We start from the raw sequence: 13,275 nt of genomic DNA, 5'->3' as shown, positions 1-13,275 counted from the left end.
TGTGCAAGCGAGCCTTTGGTTTGCGGTTGCACATTTCACTGAACACCGGCCTGTTTTCTTGCTAGGGGACACGGTCAACTCTTGGTTAAGCTGGGTGTCATATGGCCTGGGAAGGACGGAGGGCATTGACTGGCAAGGCAACCCCGCCCAGGTTCTTAGAAAATGAGTTGTTTGAATTATCTCGATGATTCAGGCGAAACAATCCCCCTTCTCTAAAATTACTCAGCCACTTTGTATACAAGAAAAGTTTATGGCAAGCTAAGAGTGCCCTGGTAAATATTCAGGAAGGTGAAAGGTTAGAACTATTCTTTTAGGCAGATTCAGGAAATGGTTCTCTTCATGCATTTTTCTTTTCACCCTCGTTGAACAGTCTGATGTGAGCAATTCAGGTGTGAGATTTTTGGTTTTTTTTTGGTTTGGTTTCATGTAATTTCAGTCATGAATGTTTTTCTGAATTTGAACGTTTTAAGAAATGCACTGATGAGCAACATTCACATTATTTGCTATGGAGGCTGCACTGAAAAATTGTCATAAACATTTAACAAATGTTGGAGCACCTGTTGAGTGTGGTGACGTGCTGTTCACCATGGTGGACAGCGTTCCTCCATTCCAAGTTTCCGGGCTGTGTTCCCACTAGGGTCATTGTTTTCTTCTAATGTATAACTCTCTTCCAAGTCCTCTTTTTGGCTGCTCAAACTCCAAAGATGGTAAGTCCTGAGTTGTGAGAACAACTTTAATAGTCCCTGTTGTTACCTATCAAATTAACTATATATTACCTGTTTAATGTTTGATTTAGGAAGTAGATTACCGTTTTCAAATTCCAAAGCTATTATCGAGGTAGATTAGGCAATTTTTGAGTCCTTGGCCTCTGCGGAGTTTTCTTTTTTCTTATTTTTTTCCTTTTGTGTGGTAAGAACAATGAACAGGAGATCTACCCTCTTAACAAATGTTTAAGTGTACAATACAGTGTTGTTAACTATATGCACAGTGTTATACAGCAGGTCTCTAGGACTTTTTATCCTGTGTGACTGAAAATCTGTACCTATTAACATCTACTCCCCATTTGCTCCTTCTTCCAGCCCCTCAAAACCAGCATTGTTTGTTTCTATGAGATTGATTACCTCAGATACCTCAATAATTACAATAATGAAGTATTTGTCTTTTTGTGATTGGCTTATTTCACCTAGCATAATGTCCTTGAAATTTATCCATGTTGTAGCATATGTCACGATTTCCTTCTTTTTAAGTCTGGATAAAATTGTATTACATGTATATGCCACATTTTAAATTCATTCATCCATAGATGGCCATTTGGGTTGCTTCTGCATCTTGGTTATTGCAAATAATTCTGCGATGAACATGGCTGTGTAAATAGCTCTTTGAAATCCTCTTTTCTTTTTTTTAAAAAAAAATTTAATGTTTATTTATTTTTGAGAGACAGAGAGAGAACACTAGCACGGGAAGGGCAGAGAAACAGGGAGACACAGAATCCAAAGAAGGCTCCAAGCTTTGAGCTGTCAGCACAGAGCCCAAAGTGGGGCTTGAACCCGCAAACCATGAGATCATGGCCGAAACGATGGGAAGTCAGACACTCAATTGATTTAGTCACCCAGGCACCCCTGGATCATATGGTAGTTTTATTTTAAATTTAAATTTAGTTTAATTGAGGAACCTCAATACCGTTTTACATAGTGGATATACCATTTTGCATTCCCATCAACAATATGCAAGAATTCCAATTATTTCACATACTTACCAACACTTATTGTCTGGCCAGGTGGGGGTTCCTAATAGTGGAGGTGTGAAGTGATAGCTCAGTGTGGTATTTCCCTGATAATTAGTAGCATTGAGCACTTTTTCATGTACTTGTATACTTTCCTTGGAGAAATATTTAATTATTTAGCCCATTAAAAATTTTTAAAAATTTTAAATCCAGTATACTTAAATTAGTTTATATTAGTTATATTAGCTTCAGATGTACAATATAGTGATTCAGCAGTTCTATACTCAGTGCTAATAATGATAAGTGTACTCCTAATCCTCTTCACCTATTTCGCCCATCCCCCACCCATCTCCCAACTTGTTCTCTATAGTTAAGGATCTGTTTTTTGGTTTGTGTCTTTTTTCCTTTGTTCATTTGTTTTGTTTCTTAAATTCCACATATAAAAAAATCATACGGTATTTGTCTTTCTCTGACTTATTTCACTTAGTGTAATACTTTCTACCTCCATCCATGTTGTTCCAAATGGCCAGATTTCATTCTCTTTTAAGGTTAAGTAATATCCCATTGTATATATACACTACATCTTCTTTATCCATTCGTCCTTCTTGTGGACACTTGTGTTGCTTCCATAATTTGGCTGTTGTAAATAATGCTGTAATAAACACAGGGGTGCAAATATCTTTTTAAATTAGTGCTTTCATATTCTTTGGGTAAGTATCCAGCAGTGGAGTTATTGGCTCATTAGGTAGCTCTATTTTTAATTTTTTGAGCGACCTGCATACTATTTTCCACAGTGGCTGCACCAGTTTGTATTCCCACCAACAGTGTAAGAGGGTTCCTTTTTCTCCACATCCTTACCAGCACCTATTGTTTCTTATGTTTTTGATTTTAGCCATTCTGACAGGTGTGAGGTGATATCTCATTGTGGTTTTGATTTACATTTTCCTGATGACCATTAATGTTGAACACCTTTTCATGTTTCTTTTGGCTTCTTTAGCCCATTATCAAAGTGGGTTATTAGTTTTTTGCTGTTGTAAAAATTCCTTATATATTTTGAAAACTAACTCCTTATCAGGTATATGGTTTGCACATTTTTATCCCATTCCATGGTTTGCCTTTTCATTCTGTTGTTTCCTTTGTTGTGCAGAAGGTTTTTAGTATGATATAGTCCTACTTGTCGATTTATGTTTTTGTTGCCTATGCTTTTGTTGTCATAGCTATGAAATCATTGCCTTGGCATTGTCTTCTGGCTATGACTCTGGGAGAATAGCACCTTAGCAAATGCTTTGCTGGTTTTAAGATAGAGCTGGTTTTAAGATAGACTCCAATGTCATGGAATTTTTCCCCTATATTTTCTTCTAGGAGTTTTATAGTTTTTGGTCTTATATTGTCTTTAATCCATTTTGAGTTGATTTTTGTGTATAGTGTAAGATAAGATTCCAGTTTTTTTATTCTTTTGTGTATGGATATCTGGTTTTCCCAACACCATTTGTGGAGGAGACCATCCTTTCTCAATGGTGTATTTTTGACATTCTTGCGGAAGATCAGTTAATTGTATATGCACGGATTTATTTTGGGGCTCTCTCTTCTGTTACTTGACCTCTGCTTTGAAGTCCATTTCTATAGAAGTAACCAAGAATAAAGAATAGATGGAGAGGACTGAACTCAAAGTTGAGTGTACGCTCTTTCAAGACTCAAGTTTGAAAGATCATACAGTGTATGAAATATTTGTGAGTGTGCAGAATGAACTTTATGGATAAGCAACTACGCTAATTGTGTTTTCAGTTGTCTTCAGACATCTTCCCACTACCCCACTGCTAAAGAATTAAATTTAATGGAGTGCTACAAATGAAATTCTTACAATTATTGTTAACAAATTGTTAAGTTGCTGCTGTTTTAGTTTATGAAAAAAATTGTGGCAACTAATAACAACAGATACATACAGTACTTAATATGTGACAGACCCTCTTCTAAACACTTTATATATTCACTTAAACCTCATAGAATCCCATAAGGTAAATGGTTATATCATCCTCATTATACAGTTGAGGAAACAGAGGAGATGAGAGAATTTTCCTAAGTGGGATGAACACAGAGCTGAGCTTGGCTTCCAGGCCACATGGCCCTGGAGTCTGTGCTCTACACTAGGGGACAGCAAACTTTGTAAAGGGCCAGTTGGTAAATATAATAGGCTTTGTGCGCCATATAGTCTCTGTAGCAACTACGCAATTCTGCCATTGTAGCATGCAAGCATACATAGACAATGCACAAATGAATGGGTGTGGCTGTGTTTCAAAGCAATTTTATTTACAGACACTGAAATTTGAATTTCATATAATTTTCACATATCATGAAACATTATTCTTCATTTTATTTTTTTCAACTATTAAAATATGTACATATCATTCTTAGCTCCCGTTATACAAAAACAAGCAGTGGGCCAGATTTGGCCCTTGAGTAGTAGTTTGCCAACCACTGCTGAAAACCCCTCTAGGATTCTGGCTATGACCCCAGGAGAAGAGCACCTTAGCAAATGCTTTGCTGGTTTTAGGATAGGGCTGTGGGTAGCAGTGCCTGAGTCACACTTAGAAATGATGACCTCCCTGGGATAGGATCTGATGTATAAAATGACTTCTTCAAAGTCTTTCCTGTAGTCCAGTGAGATGACCTTTTGGGACACTGTGAATCCCTGACTTATCAATCACATCCTGTGTAGTAGTAGCTAGATGACATGTTCAGTGACAAAGCTGGATGTAAAGCCAGCTTTGAATGTTTATCCATGTATCATGGATTACTTTATTCATAGGCTGAGTATTGTCGACCCCCCCAAAATCAAGAACATGTACTCGATAGGAATTCTACAAAAATAGAAGTAATACAGGCAATTTATTTTTATGGTTTTGACATTCATTCCAAAGGAAGGGGTGAAGATGAAGGGAGAAATAAACAACTTTTCCAAGTTCTTGGTATGTGCCAAGTGCCAAGATACTTCATTATGGTACTGCACTTAAAGAACATCACCTTCAAAAGGAGATGTAATTACCCACATTTCATAGATGAGGAAATTGAGACATAAGTAACTTTCCCAAGGCTATTACCATGTCTTTGACCTCTGATCTACCTAACTCTAAAGCATGAGCATTTTAAAAAAAACATGAAAAACTACAAAGATATTAAACCAAACTCACATTTTCCCCCCTCATTGTACTGCTTCCTGAGGAAATGGGGCAGTGGAGGGGCTGCAGAAAACGAATGTTTAGAGGTAGAAAAACTGTCCAAAGTCATATGAGTCACCCTTGGGCAAGACCACACAAATCATCAAGGAGCGATGCTTACTTACTTCCTCCATTTCTAAATATAACCTAGAGAAAGAGAGTCCACTCCTTGTGTCTACTTTGATTTTGAACCCAATAAAAACCTCAGTAGAATCAGAATCCATTCTTACCCTTATATGTTCAGATCACAGAGTCCTAGATACGGGTGTTGCAATCCTCAAGCCATTTAAAGAAACTCAGCAAAATAACACCCAAGCTATATAGTTGGAAGAGGGATTCCTAACTTCTATGGACAGTGTGGGGACTAAAATACTGTTATTTGTTTTAATTTGCTAATATCTAGAAAAAGACTACAGAAATTAAGCAGCCATACCACAACGGTTGAGGGGTGTGGCAGCAATATGGGTTAGGGTGAGAGCTATGTGAGGTTTATAGATAGGCTATGGATCATAGTCATTTTGACGTCAATGCAATCACAGATAACCTTTGCCATCTTCTCCAGCCATGTTGTTTTATGAAAAAGATGAAAGAGCTGAGAGAGGATGGGAGTAGGTAAATGACTGGCCCAAGATCTTGAAGGGCTGTCCTAGCCTGATATAAATATTTCACTCTTTCCAGTTTAAGTTATAGCATTAGCTGAAAATGTCTCTCAGAGAGAATCTTGTTCTTTTGTGCTTTACCGTCCCCAATCCACCTTTATTCTATTTTCAAGACTAAAGGCTGTGTGAACACTCTCTTTGTTCCTGGAAAAAATTTAATATAAAGTACTGCATAGATTCCAGTTGTGTAATGAATGAGTCACAGGGATGAAAGGGACAGTTTAGCAAATAGAGTCAGTGGTATTGTAATAGTGTTGTATGTGACAGATGGAGGCTACACTATGGTGAGCATAGCATAGTGTATAGAGTTGTACCCACACTATGTTGTATGCCTGAAATGAATGTAACATTGCGTGTCAACTATAATTTGATAAAAAGGAAGTAAAGAATTGCATAGAGCATCAGGTGGAACTTCTCTGCTCAAGTAAAGGGTGAAGGAGACCTTCCAGCTCAGTAACTGAAGTTGCTTCACTATTTCCTGCATTTGAATTAACCCCAGGTCTAATGTATCAGGAAGAAATGAGCAACGACAATTACCAGATTAAGGTCTCCACTTTTTTTAACTCTGATCTTGGTGTGTTACGTCACGATTTAAAGACCTTTGCTTTAGAGAGAGCTCAGATCTCAAAAAATATAGGAATGATTGATAACAACATGGGGAACCCATAAATACTATCTCCATTTTCTTAAGATTGTTGGGGAAAGATATGAAGATTAGGATCTTCACTTGGGAATCACAGACATCCTTCTCTAACTGCCCAGAATAAGAGCTCAATTAATCAAGTAACGGTAAATATTTTTAAGTGAGAGTAAAACTTCCATCATTGATGTTTTAGTGCTTGCTTGAAAAGTGTTTAGTGGGTTCCTGGCACATTTTAGGTGATAATGAATTGTTAACCACAGTTGTCCTATAAATAGTCTTTTTGTTGATTTTTTTTTTCATGCAGAAGTTTTCTAGTTTGATGTAGTCCAACTTATTTTTTATTGTGTTGCTTGTATTTTAGGTGTCATACCCAAAAATTCATTACCAAGACCCATGTCAAGGAGCTTTATTCCTGTTTTCTTCTAGGAGTTTCATGATCTGAGGTCTTTACACGTAAGTCTTTAATCTATTTTGAGTTAATTTTTGTGAGTGGTGTAAGATATGGGTCCTGTTTCATTCTTTTACATGTGAATATCCAATTATCCCTGCACCATTTATTGAAGAGACTGTCTTTTCTCTATTGAGTATTCTTAGCTCCTTTGTCAAATACTAGTTGATTTGTATATGCTTGGGTTTTCTGTTCCATTGGTCTGTTTGTCTGTTTTATACCAGCACCATACTGTTGTTATGATTAAAGCTTCATAGTATAACTTGAAATCAGTAAGTGTGATGCCTTCTCTTTTTCCTTCTTTCTCAGGATTTCTTTGGCTATTCAGGCTATTTGGCTTTTGTAGCTCTAAATTAATTTTAGCAGTGTTTTTTCTACTTCTGTAAAAAAATGCTATTGGAATCTTGATAGGGATTGCATTGAATCTATAGAGGAATTTTGATAATATTGACATTTTAACAGCATTAATTCTTCCAATCCACGATTATAGGATTTTTTCCCATTTATTTGTGTCTCCTTCAATTCTTTCATCAGTGTTTTGTTTTCTGAGTAGACATCTTTCATCTTTGTAGTTAAAGTTACTTCTAAGTGTTTAATTGTTTTTTTGATGCTATTGCAAATGGTATAGATTTATTTTTCTTAGAAAATATGTTAGTAATGTACAGAAATGCCACTCATTTTTGTATATTAATTTTGTATGATGTAACTTCACTGAATTCATTGCTTAGATCTAATAGTTTTTTGGTTGAGTCTTTAGGATTTTATATATATAAAATCATCATCTGCGAATAGAGACAATTTTACTTCTTCCTTTCCAATTCTAATATGTTGTATTTTTTTTTCTTGAATGATTGCTCTAGCTAGGACTTTTAGTACTATGCTAATTCAATAGGAGTGGTGAGAATGGATACCCCTGTCTTTTGCCTGTATGCCTTTTTTAAATCCCAATTTAAAAAAAATGAGCATGTGACCTACTTCTGGCAGTAAGATTAAAAGGGAAGTCATATGGGGGGAATCTAGGAAATGTTTGTTTGCTTTTAAGAAAGTGATATAAGTAGAAATGGTTGTCTGGAATTGTTATATCTGTTTTATTGTTATTCTGAATATAAATCTACCAACAGGCTCTCAGGACACGTAAAGAGACCACTGAATTACTGCATCTGTAAAGTTTCCATACTTCGTCATGATCTCATGGTTTGTGAGACTGAGCCCCCTGTCGGACTCTGCACTTACAGCACAGAGCCTGCTTGGGATTCTCTCTCTCCTTGTCCCTCCCTCACTTGCGTGCACTCTCTCTCCCTCTCTCAAAAAAAAAATAAAGTTGCCATACTTCTGAGTCAGTATTTAATTTTACAGTGCAGAAACATCTTCCCTAAAAAACAGAATATTTCTTGGGGCGCCTGGGTGGCTCAGTCGGTTAAGCGTCCGACTTCAGCCAGGTCACGATCTTGCGGTCCGTGAGTTCGAGCCCTGCGTCGGGCTCTGGGCTGATGGCTCAGAGCCTGGAGCCTGCTTCTGATTCTGTCTCCCTCTCTCTCTGCCCCTCCCCCGTTCATGCTCTGTCTCTCTCTGTCTCAAAAAGAAATAAACGTTAAAAAAAAAACAGAATATTTCTAAAGCATAATTTTATTTTTGAAGTTTTGGCAAGTTATCTTAACTATATATCTATTAAAAAACCCATATTAGTCCTAGGAATTAGTCTATTAATTAGAATTATTTTTGAAATATAGAGAAGATTTTCTTTTTATAAAATCAGGGTTATTTAGGTATCATTTATGAACAGAATTATTCCACTTTTTAATTATATTGTTTTTATTCTAACAGATGTATAGTGCTTTATGGATTAGTCTTTATGCCCATTTACTATGTTAAAAAATATTATGAGGGCATTGTCCCAAAGAAAATTTTTCTGGAAGTGGAGTAAACTCTATCTTTTTATATTTGTAGCTCCAAATTAACTTTAAAGGAGCTGTGAAGCAATCTGTAGAGATACAGATAGGAGTCCAACTAAGGTCAGTATCTTGAGTGCCCTAAAATGTTCCTTACACAGCCATATTATTTTGCCTGTCATTTTGATTTACAATAATGTAGGATTTTCCTGGTTTTTGAGCTGAAAGTTCTTAGTTCTGAGAAACTCTCCAGTCCTGGGCAAATCACATTAGTTGGTCACTCTAGCAAGGTTTCTCAGCCTTGGAACTATTGGAACTATTGGAACAACATAATTTGTTGTTTTGGGGGACTGTCCTTTTGCTTTGTAGGATGTTTGCAGCATCCATAGCTTCTACCCACTAGATACCAGTTAAGACTTCCCACCATTGGTTGTCGCAATCAAAAAATGTCTCCAGACATTGCCAAACGTACCTATGGGGCAAAATCACCCAGGATAAGAACCACTGACCTAGGTGCAAATGCCCTTACAACTTACAAACTGGAAACTCAAAATCTTATTCTTTGTTGCTATGGTAAAGCCAAACAAGCTGATTCTGCTATTTTTACACAGGATTCTGAGGAATTGCTTCTAGATTCTCTTTTGGGAGATTCTCCCTCCACCCTCCCAACCACACTTTAATTTAAAAAAAAATTATTTATTTATTTATTATAATTTTTTAACATTTATTTATTTTTGAGAGAGAACATGAGCAGAGGAGAGGCAGAGAGAGAGGAAGACACAGAGAGAGAGGGAGACACAGAACCCAAAGCAGGCTCCCGGCTCTGAGCTGTCAACACAGAGGCCGACACGGAGCTGGAACCCATGAGCAGTGAGATCATAACTTGAGCCGAAGTCAGATGCTTAATCAACTGAGCCAACCAGGCACCTCACAAACACACACTTTTTGAACAAGTATTCTAGGTGCTGCCAGTGTGGACTGTGTCCTGCAGTCCACAGGCTGCTTTTGTTGCTTCTTTGTGAAAATTTCAACTCTACAACTTGACATTTTTTACCCATTGGAAATTTTATTTTTACAAGTTGTAAGAACTCATGTATATCTCTGTATGTATATTTATATCCATATCTACATATATAAACATGACTGTCCACTGTATCATTTTTAACTTTAATCTTTCCTGATCGTAATTGCCCATCCTGCCCGTTTTGCTTAATTTATGTTTTTCTGCTTTTTGCCCCTCTCTTCATTTCCAGCCTCGCTTTACCCCTTTCCCATTCTGTTTTCTTGGAAACAGACTGCAGCCAGGTTTAGTTTCAGTTGAATTTGGCAGAGTGTCAGACAGTGATAGTATTTGTAGGAGTTTTATGTCTTGACTAATATTCTTGGTATTCCTTCCATAGTTCTTTATTATTTATTTTTAATTGGGTCTTTACTGTTTTTTCCCCCTGATTAATTTGTAAATGCCACTCTACTTTTCAATTTTTAGCACTTATGATTAGACATCAATTTCTTTATTTTTTGAAACATGATAACCAATATTTCCCCCACCAGAATACTCACCTTCCTCACTCTTTTCCCCAGTAAGGTGAGATCTTTAGAATAATTTATCATCCTTGCTCTGCATCCAGCCTCCTCTGGTCCCATTTGTAATGCTTGTATTTCTTTCCTATCGCAACCACCTGCTACTAGGAATTGCTGAGTACCTTTACTGCTTTCCATTCATGACTGTGGTTAGAATATCTCTGGCACTGTGTCTCTTCTTTTTCAGTGCTCTTTGTTTTTATTTATTTTCCATATCCTCAGTTTCTCATTATTAATTTATATTGAACTATTTAAAGACAGTTAACTTGGAAGATTCATTGCACATTACTCTTTTCCTTTCTTCTCCACGTGCTCTTAGCTTGAGTACTCTTGTTCACATTCATTTGTTGTTGGAAATCTTTCCTCAAATCAGATGTATTTTCTAAATTTTTGCATATCCGCAAATCTATGGCCATCATGGGGTAGTTGGAATACAGTTCTTATTTCTCACTGGTCGGTGGATGCCATTCTATCTCCATTTTAAAATTAAAATTTTTTTTAAATTTTAGTTTTTAAATTCCAGTGTATGTAACATACATTGTTATATGAGTTTCAGGTATACAATATAGTGATTCAATACTTCGTACATTACTCAGCGCTCATCATGATAAGTGTACTCTTAATCCCTATCACCTATCACCTATTTTACTCATCCCCCACCTCTCTCCCCTCTGGTAACCATCAATTTGTTCTCTATAGTTAAGAATCTGTTTTTTGGTTTGTCTCTCTTGTTTTTTCTGGGTTCATTTGTTTTGTTTCTTAAATTTCACATATGAGTGAAATTATATGGTGTTTGTCTTTCTCTGTGTGACTTACTTCATTTAGCATTATACTCTCTAGCTCCAACCATGTCATTTGTCATTGTGAATGGCAATATGTCATACTTTTTTATGCCTGCCACTACACACACACACACATACACACACACACACACACACACACACACACACATCACATCTTTATCCATTCATCAATCAGTGGATACTTGGGCTGCTTCCATATCTTGGCTATTGTAAGTAATGCTGCAGTAATCATAGGGGTACAAATATCTTTCTGAATTAGTATATTTGTATTTGGGTAAATACCCAATAGTAGAATAGATCATGTGGTAGTTCTATTTTTAACTTTTGGAAGAAGCTCCATACTGTTTTCCACAGTGGCTGCACCAGTTTGCATTCCCACCAACAGTGCATGAGGGTTCCTTTTTCTCCATATCCTCGCCAACACCTGTTATTTCTTGTGTTTTTTATTTTAGCCATTCTGTTTTTAATTTTTTTTAACATTTACTTATTTTTGAGAGACAGAGAGAGACAGAGAATGAGCAGGGAAGGGGCACAGAGAGAGGGAGACACAGAATCTGAAGCAGGATCCAGACTTAGCTGTCAGCACAGAGCCCAACACAGGGCTCGAACTTACAAACTGCAAGTTCATGACTTAAGCCAAAGTTGAACGCTTAACCGACAGCCACCCAGGCACCCCTTATTTTAGCCATTCTGACAGGTGTGTGGTGATATATCCTTGTAGTTTTGATTTGCATTTCCCTGATATAAGTGATCATGAGCATCTTTTCATGTGTCTTTTGGCCATCTGTATGTATTCTACAGAGAAATGTCTGGTCATGTCTTCTCATTTTTTAATTGGATTATTTATTTTGGGGGTGTTGAGTTTTCTATGTTCTTTATATATTTTGGATACTAACCTTTTATCTGATATGTCATTTGAAAATACCTTCTCCCATTCTGTAGGTTGACTTTTAACTTTGTTGATTGTTTCCTTGGCTGTGCAGAAGCTTTTTATCATGCTCCTAATCTTAGGGGAAAAGCTCTCCATTTTTCACCATTGAGTATGGTATTTGCCATGGGTTTTTCATATATGGCCTTTCTTCTGTTTCCTCGAAACCTACTTCGATGAGGGTTTTTATCATGAATGGATGTGGTCCTTTGTCAAACGCTTTTACTGCATCTTTTGAAATGACCATATGGTTCTTATCCCTTCTTTTATTAATGTAGTATATCACATTGATTTGCAAATATTGAACTACCCTTGCATCCTGGGAATAGATCCCTCTTAATCGTGGTGAATGATTTCTTTAATGTATTGTTGGATTTGGTTAAGCTAATATTTTGCTGAGGAGTTTTGCATCTATGTTCATCAGAGATATTGGCATCAGAGAATTCTTTTGTTTTTGTAGTGTCTTTATGTGGTTTTGGTATCAGAGTAATGCTGGCCTCATAAAATGAATTTGGAAGTTTCCTTCCTCATATTTTTTGGAGTAGTTTGAGGAGAATACCTATTAGTAGTTTGAGAAGTTAATACCTATTAACTTTAAATGTTTGGTAGAATTTATCCGTGAAGGCAAGGACTTTTGTTTGCTGGGAGTTTTTTTTATTACCAATTTAATTTCATTGCTGGTAATCGGTCTGTTCACATTTTCTATTTCTTCCTGATTCAGAGGGTTGTATGTTTCTAAGAATTTATCCATTTCTTCTAAGTTGTCCAATTTGTTGGCATATAATTTTTCATAATATTCTCTTACAATCCTTTGTATTTCTGTGGTGTTGATTGTTATTTTTCCTCTTTCATTTCTGATTTCATTTATCTGAGTCCATTCTCTTCCTTTCCCTCTCAGTGAATTTGGCTAACAGTTGATCAATTTTGTTGATCTTTTCAAAGAATCAGCCCCTGGTTTCATTATCTCGTCTATTGTTTTTTTAGTTTCTATTTCATTTATTTCTGCTCTAAAGTTTTTATTTCCTTCCTTCTACTGGTTTGGGGTTTTGTTTGGTCTTTTTCTAGCTCCTTTGGGTGTCAGGTTTGTTGTTTATTTGAGTTTTCTTGCTTCTTCAGGTAGGCCCATATTGTTATGAACTTCCCTCTTACGACAGCTTTTGTTCCATCCTAAAGATTTTGGACTATTGTGTTTTCATTTTCATTTGTCTCTATGTATTTTTGCTTCCCTCTTTGATTTATTGGTTTACCCATTCATTGTTTAGTAGCATGTTATTTAACCTGCATGCATTTGCAGCCTTTCCAGAATTTTTTTCTTGTGTTTGACTTCTAGTTTCATAGCATTGTGGTCAGAAAAGATTATGGGTATGACTTCAGTCTTTTTGAATT

Source organism: Acinonyx jubatus, chromosome A2 (genome assembly GCF_027475565.1).
Source record: "Acinonyx jubatus isolate Ajub_Pintada_27869175 chromosome A2, VMU_Ajub_asm_v1.0, whole genome shotgun sequence".
Taxonomy (NCBI): domain Eukaryota; kingdom Metazoa; phylum Chordata; class Mammalia; order Carnivora; family Felidae; genus Acinonyx; species Acinonyx jubatus.
Note: the sequence above shows the minus strand (reverse complement) of the source record.